This window comes from Aegilops tauschii, chromosome 6 (assembly GCF_002575655.3).
Source record: "Aegilops tauschii subsp. strangulata cultivar AL8/78 chromosome 6, Aet v6.0, whole genome shotgun sequence".
NCBI classification, from domain to species: Eukaryota; Viridiplantae; Streptophyta; class Magnoliopsida; order Poales; family Poaceae; genus Aegilops; species Aegilops tauschii.
Window position 1 is genome coordinate 460,595,355 of NC_053040.3, and position 7,588 is coordinate 460,602,942.

Below are 7,588 nucleotides of genomic sequence, written 5' to 3' on the forward strand. Positions count from 1 at the left end.
GGATGTGTGGTGAACGAACGGGCTGCGTATCCGGATTCTTCGCGTCGTTCTGAGCAACTTTCATGTAGAAAGTATTTTCATCCGAGATACGGGTTAAAAGATATGATTTTCAAAAGAATTTATTAATTTCTGGAATTTAATTAATTATTTAATTTAATTCGAAACTGGATTTATGACATCAGCATGATGTCATGCTGACGTCAGCAGTCAACAGGGGTTGACTGGTCAACCTGACCAGTGGGTCCCACTGGTCAGTGACACATTTTAATTAAACAAATTAATTAACCTAAACAGGATTTATTAGGGGTGGGCCCCACTGTCATTGACTACTTAATTAGCTAATTAGGTTAATTAGGTAACTAATGTTTAATTAGTTTGTTTAGTTTAATTAAACAAAATTAATTAAGTTAATTAATTAATTATTTTTATTATTATTATTTATTTATATTTTTTTAATTCTTTTTTTAATAAACATTCTCAGGGGTGGGCCCCATATGTCATAGGGCCAGGGGGCACTGGCCTAGTGGTAAGTGGCCCTGGCCATAGCGGGCACGGGCGCGCGGGCGCTAGCGGCACCCGACCAGGCGAGGACCGAGCGGCGCAGATGGGCACCGGCGTCGGGCGACGACAGGGGCCGCGGCGAGGCCGGTCGAGTGGCGGCCTGCAGCAGAGGACGACGGGGGGAGTCGCGCGAGGGGTGGTGGAGGCGCGGCAGGAAGGTCAGGGAGGCGGAGGAAGGCCGCGGTCGTAGGCGGGCGCGCCAGCACGCGGTGAGCACGCGGGCGAGGCGGGTAGCGGCGAGTAGGACGGGCGGACGGGCGGGGGCACGACGCGGTGAGGGAGAGTAAGGAGGAGAGTGAGGGGCTCACTGGGGCCGTAGGGTGAGGGGCAGCGTTGCTCGGGGCGGAGGACAGGGACGAGGCCGTCGACGGAGAGGACGACGAGGAGGAGGTTGACGGGGGGCGCAGATCCGGCGTGGGGGTTGTGGTAGAAGAGCTCCAGTGGGGGGAGGGGTTGCCCTGGCGAACGGCGATGGAGAGGCGGAGCGGAGCAGTCCAGCGCGGCGGGGGTGAGGACGACGCAGTCCGGTGGGGATGTCCAGGGCGAGTGCGTCGGAGCCGGGCCGGCATGGTGGCTCCGGCTTCGAGCGGCGGGGCGGCGTCGGGCGTCGAGGGCGCGGCCGCGGTCTGCGCGGCGAGGGGAGTCGTCGAGGGAGAGGGGACGGGGCAGTGCGGACGGGCGTCGGGGCCGGCTCGGGGCTGCCGAGGTGCAGAGGGGGGAGACGAGGCGGCGTCGGGGCCAACCGCCCCGATGCAGATCCGATCGGGGGGGCAGAGAGGAGAGGTGGGGGTCGAGGGGATCGTGGGGGGGAGTGGGGTTCGTGGGGGGAGTGGGGTTCGTGCGGGAGCAGTGGGGGTGGACCGGGCTAGGGTTTCTGGTCGGGGTGGGGTTAAGGGAAGCGAGGAGGGGCCGGCTGGGCCGGCCTGGTCGGCTGAGCTGACTGGGCCAAGAGGCCTAGTGGGGAAGGGGGGCCTTTTGTTTTTTTCTTTTAGTTTTGATTTTTCTTTATTTATTTTATTTCTTTTTCTGTTTTAGCTTAGTTTCCTTTTATTTTTGTTTTAGAAAAATACCAAAACGGCACCTAATTTGATGTTACCAAATATGCCACACCCACACTAACTTGCTACCCAAACTAAAATAGTTTCGTAATTATTTAAATTTAAAAGTATTTAGATAATAGTTTTCGCTACTGTTTTATTCATCTAATAGTATTTAAATATTTTATAAAGGTGTGGTTTCTCCACCATAATTACCGATGCATCATTTGGTTCACTCCGAACATTTTTAGTTTTAATACTTGAAAATTTTTATTGTTTGTTTGATTTTGAATTTGAATTTGAATCGGTTTCGAACTAACGCGAGAGTAGTAACAGTAATCGAAGTGACGTGGCTTCATTGGCAGAGAATTACTGTAGCTTAATTATCCGGGCGTCACAACGGGTCTACATGTACAACAACACTACTGGCCCTGATATGATCCTAGTAATGTGCATGATATGAGAAGTCAACTATATACACAATTGAAATTGAAATCAACAGAGCTATTTATAACAGCAAACCTGCTAAAGAAACATGTGTAAACATACCTGTTGTGCCATTGGAGTTTACATTGGATCGTTCAATTTAAAGATAAGTTTGTATGAGTAAATACAGTGATACAAGAGCAAAGCAGTATGCACGATAGCAATGGAATCTTAAATGAGAACAGTTGTTCTTCATGTTTAAGCACTTGTTCTACATGAACAGAGTACAGTAAGACGCAAGCATATAGTACTTGAAATGAAATGAGCTCATAGACCTTACCACATTCTTGGTTCGGGACTAGTAAAGAACAAGGCGTTCCAGTCATCGTCTAGTAAATGTGTCTCAAGAGAACGTAAGGGAATTTGATGAGTTTCTTTGCCAGTGAAGTACGTTTTCTTCAGGTAATTCTGATACTACCACCAAGCATTCTTGAAGATAGCAGAGGTATTAGCACAGGTTACCTCATCCTGAGTTTCCAAATCGGTCCTTCTCTATAAAGAAAAATAGGAAAATTTGCTGTATTATAACCATCATGGAGGTAGAATGTATGGGACAAAGCAAAGTAACTGCCATGAATAACATTACTTACACATAACTCCTGGACAAACACCTGCAACTAGCATTTTGCTTCATCTTGAGTATAATATTTCCATGATGGGAAGATACGCACATAGGATTTAACAACATCAAATTCGATAGATGCTAAACTATGAATGGCTGGTTGTGCTTCCTCCACAAGAATAGGTGTACTAACTGGTGGAGTTGGGGTTCGCCGTGGTAGCACTGGCGTTTTGGGCACTGGAGTTGCCTTACTAACTGCTCTTGTTTGGGAGCTCTATGGTGGAGATGGTGTTGTGTCAACAGGAACTGGGTTACTATCTGCTGGGTTGGGGTTAGATTGGGTGAAGCTGGTTCTCTGTCCATCGTAGTAGGGGTAAAATCTACGAGAGACTAGGTTATGTGTGGTAGGGCTGGTTCTCATGCATCTACAACCGGGGTGCTATCTCCACCAAGAGGTAGCACTGTTTTATTTGAAGATCGTGTTTTTACTCCGCTAGATACTGCCATCACCCGCTCCAATTCAAATGGCTGATAAACAGGAAACATAGTTGAATGTGAAGACATTGTATGAGAGACAGATGCAATAGATAGTGTGGAAAAAAGAGGGCATTAAATAGTTGGCATGTATATTGTTTAACTAAAACGGATAGCATGACATAATTTCACATATATGATGTCTATCTAAATTGGATAGCATAGCATAACATAATTCAAAGATATGATGACTAACTAAACATGATCGCATGACATAATTCACATACATGTTATCTAAGTAACCAAGATCGCATGATTTAATTCACATATGTTATTTATATGCTAAGCGGAGGGCATTCGCATATATGATGTCTGAACTAAGAACATGGTGTTGAATATTGTGTATATGATGTCTAAACTATGCAATGCAAGACACCATATGCATGATATGAGTAGTAGAACCGTGCCAAGTTAGAGCATACACCTCGGTGGGGGAATAGGACTGGTCATCTGTCTCTGAATCCATCTCTGAGGAGCTATTGGGACCCAGCAAGAGATCTGCTTCGACAGGTAGCACTGTCTGCTCTGAAGGCCTTGTTTTCACTCCAGATTTTTCCATCACCCACTCAAATGGCTGATTCACAAGAAGAGTAGTTTAATGTACAAACATAGTCGACAAATGGAAATTTAATGAAGAAAAGGATGGGCTAGATATCATTCAAATATATGATTCCTGGTTAAACAGGATGGCATTACACATTTCACATATATTATGGCTGGCTAAAAGACATGAGACTGCATAATTCCCATATATGATATTAAAACTAAACAAGTGGCACTATAGAACATGTCTAAACTAAGCAGATGACATATATGATGTCGAAAGTAGGCACTGCAAGGCAACATATGCATGATATGACTAACATCATCATGCCAAGTTAGAGCAAACACCATGGGGGGTAAATAGGAGTGGTCAACTGCGTCTGAATCCGCCTCAGAATAGATATCTTCCTGTGGATTACAATCTGGACAGGGGGGAGGGTTTGCCATCATTAATCTCAAGTGGGATTCTAATAGCATCTCCAATAGATGATGTAAAATGCATTACAAAAAAGTGATGTAAAATTTACATCACCAAAAACCACTTGGCTACAACAAATGAGGTAAAAACTGTTGACTCTGAACTTAACTGTCGAAGCTGAAATTTACTATGGAATCTGAATGTTACTGTCGAAACTGAACGCAATGGTAGCAGAGAGGCACTTCACATGGGATAGTTTAGGGAGGGCCTGCAGTTCATCTTCAACCTACACCCCCCTGAGCCGCCAGCCACCACCGGCCGAACCTCGCGCCGCCTCGCCGCCCCGAAACAACTCCCCACTGCGGTCTGCCGCCTCCTCGCCGCCCCGAAACAACTCCCCACCGCCGGTCCGCCGCCGCCCCGGCCAGCCCTCTAGCCCAGCCCCCCCCCCCCCCCCCCCGCGCGCGGCAAGCTTTTTCTCCGGCGATCCCCACACCACCGCGCCCTCCCACCGCCTGCGAGCACCGCCCCCACCCAGAACCCTAAGATAGATAGTGGGGTACCTCTCCGGTGAGCCCCCCTCCCCGCTGCGGGTGGTTCTTCCTTAACTCCGGTGAGCCCCCCACCCGCTAAAAATCGACTGACCCAGAAGTCGATTCAGTCGACTGAAGTGTAGCTAAATCGGAGGAGAGCAACAGCACGAGCGAGGGGGAGAGCAGCAGCAGCAGCGCGAGCGAGCGAGAGCCGGAGCAGCAGCAGCTGGGCGAGCGAGCGAGCGAGAGTCGGAGCAGCAACAGTGTGAGCGAGTGAGCGAGAGCTGGAGCAGCAGCAGCAGATCCGGCTGGTATGGACGCCGCGGCTGAATGAGACTCGCACTGGGGGACAACCGCCGTTGAGATGTCGCCCGCGGCGCCGGCTTCGAGGTAGCCGCTCCATGGGGTGCGGGATGGAGCACTGTCGGCACCAGGAGGTCGAGTTAAGGAGAAGGTGCGATGCAATGAGTGTACAACCTCTTTGGTGGCGCCGAGTAGGCCTCGGCTTCGTCCGAGGAGTCGGTGAGGATGTTGTGGTTCCGGTGGAGTAGGTTAAGGCGGCGCTGTGGGCATGGAGCAGCCGCGATAGACGAGGCGACCGTCAAAGAAGCTCCCTGGAGGTGGAGGACGGGGCGGCTGAACCGGCGGGACGATGAGATGGACGAGGGATCCTCATCCGGGGAGGTGGATGAGGGACGTCGAGCTGTTGCGGTGGACGATGTCGTCGGGGAAAAGGCTCCAGCTGGGCAGCAGTGAGGTGGCGAACGGAGGAGGGTGGGGTTTCGTGGCTGGAGCGGAGAGGTTATGGCGGCCTGTGATTTCGAATGGCGAAAAGTAGGTGATGGGAGGGGGGAACCATGGCTTAGGGACGCGCTTGTCCAAAATGAAGGTGTGTTACAAAAGTACCCCCACTGATTTGAACGAGCGGCCCTTTCGACTCAGGGTTAGAAGGGGGATGTCGCGTGTCGGGATTTGGCAGCTAGAGGGAGTTTTTGCGCGCGTTGTAATTTCGGGATAGCAAGGCGCGGGTTGTGAAGGCGCCAGTTTTGGGGGCACGATATCAGAATTTTCAGGATATATCAAGGCGCAGGTTGAATCTTAGGGACAAGCCTAATGTGTAATATTGTACTTGTTCGTACCAAATCAATTCGCACTTCCCTCAACGAAATAAGAACGAAAAAAATAAAACTATTCACACCACACAAAGAGAGAGTCTTGTCCCGTTTTACTATATAAATGCTATTCAAAGCTACACAAAGAGAGAGTATGAATCCATGTTATGTCCAACTAAATTTTTTCGCTGGCTGCATAATGCATGTAACCTACTCACACCAACATTTTAGTGCATTCCAAATGTTTATACTACCGCTGCAATTCGAACTGAATTTGAATTCGTTTCTCTATTTTAATAAGAATCTACAATCATGATTGTTGCCAACTTCAACCATCATTAATAGAGATAGATATGAACTATGTGTACTATATGAACTCGAATTCAATCTTTTGAATACACTTGATATTGATTCCAAATAATAGTACATTTGATGTACTAACTATATATTCATAATCTAAACCATGTTCCATACGTACATCATGTTTATCAAACAAAGTATAGTGCCCCACCCCCTACATTATGACAAGTATTTAGCCATGAGCTGCAAAAGCCACACATTAGCCCAAATTATAATCAATGTTCTACATTGTGATATCTTCAAGTATCTGTATCCACTTTTTTATAATGAATTATGATCTATGTTCGTCTTTAACACCTTCACGATCCTCTTCTCTTTGTAGCTAGCTAGCGCTAATTTTCTATCGTGCATGCACATGCCCGCCCCCTCTCACCCTCCCTCAACGTCCCCTCCATCGCGCACGTTTGTTATTTCTCTTTAATTAGGTCGTTCACCCGCGGCGTGTGTAGGGCCCCCGGCTCCTTCTTTCCGGCACACACACCGGTCGATATATCTCTCTAGCCAACTGTGCCTACCACAAACACATACTTCCCCTCTTCTCTTCTCACCGTCCATGCCCCCCTATGTCCAATACGGTTCCACGCAGGTGCACACTCCCGCCCCTCTTTTCATCGATCTCATACTCGTACACTCCTCCCCCCTCGACATGGTAGGCCTCTCGCACCACCTCCTAGCCGCACCCTCTCCCCCTGCCTATCTCTCCGGACCTTATTTGCTTCCAACACATGCATGCATGTATACATACCGATCTCCCTACATATAGCTAGGTCGACTATAATTCGTTTTCCCCACGCACCGATAGACTTACCTCACTAGTTATGTCTCCCCCTTTCTCTAACACACGACAGTTGATCTTCCTATGTAGTTACGTATGCTTACCACAACCATATCGTCTCCCCTCATCATCCTTGCATACCTCCTGACCCGTCTCTCACACACACGTGCATTGACAGACAGACATCCCCAGGCCTCTCTTATTGATATTGCACTCGTACCCTCAGTTTGTCTAGCAGGCCTCTCCCACAATTTGTGAGACGGCACTCCACCACCAACCCTCCGACACTCACTACAAGAAATATGTCAACTAGTGACCTTCTGTCAGTGACCCTGGAAGTATTGGTCATAGATCTATGACCATTTGAGACCAATTGGTCAAAAGCTGTTCGGGGGGCTCCAAACCCTAAACCATTGCGACCATTTTGGTCAGAAAGGTCGTAATTTCCTTACACGAAATGGTCATAAAGCAAACAGCGCTACTCCGCTGCCTTATTTCTAGTTGTTAACGACCAATATAGATGGTCATAGCCTTGTAAATTGTGGTGGGTTGCGATGACTGGGCGCCATCTCATCAGTTTTGCCTATGTGTCATGTCCATGTGTCAATTTTTGCTCTAGGTTGTGAAGCAACCTATGTTTCTGTAATTCCAAAAATTCCCAAAAAAT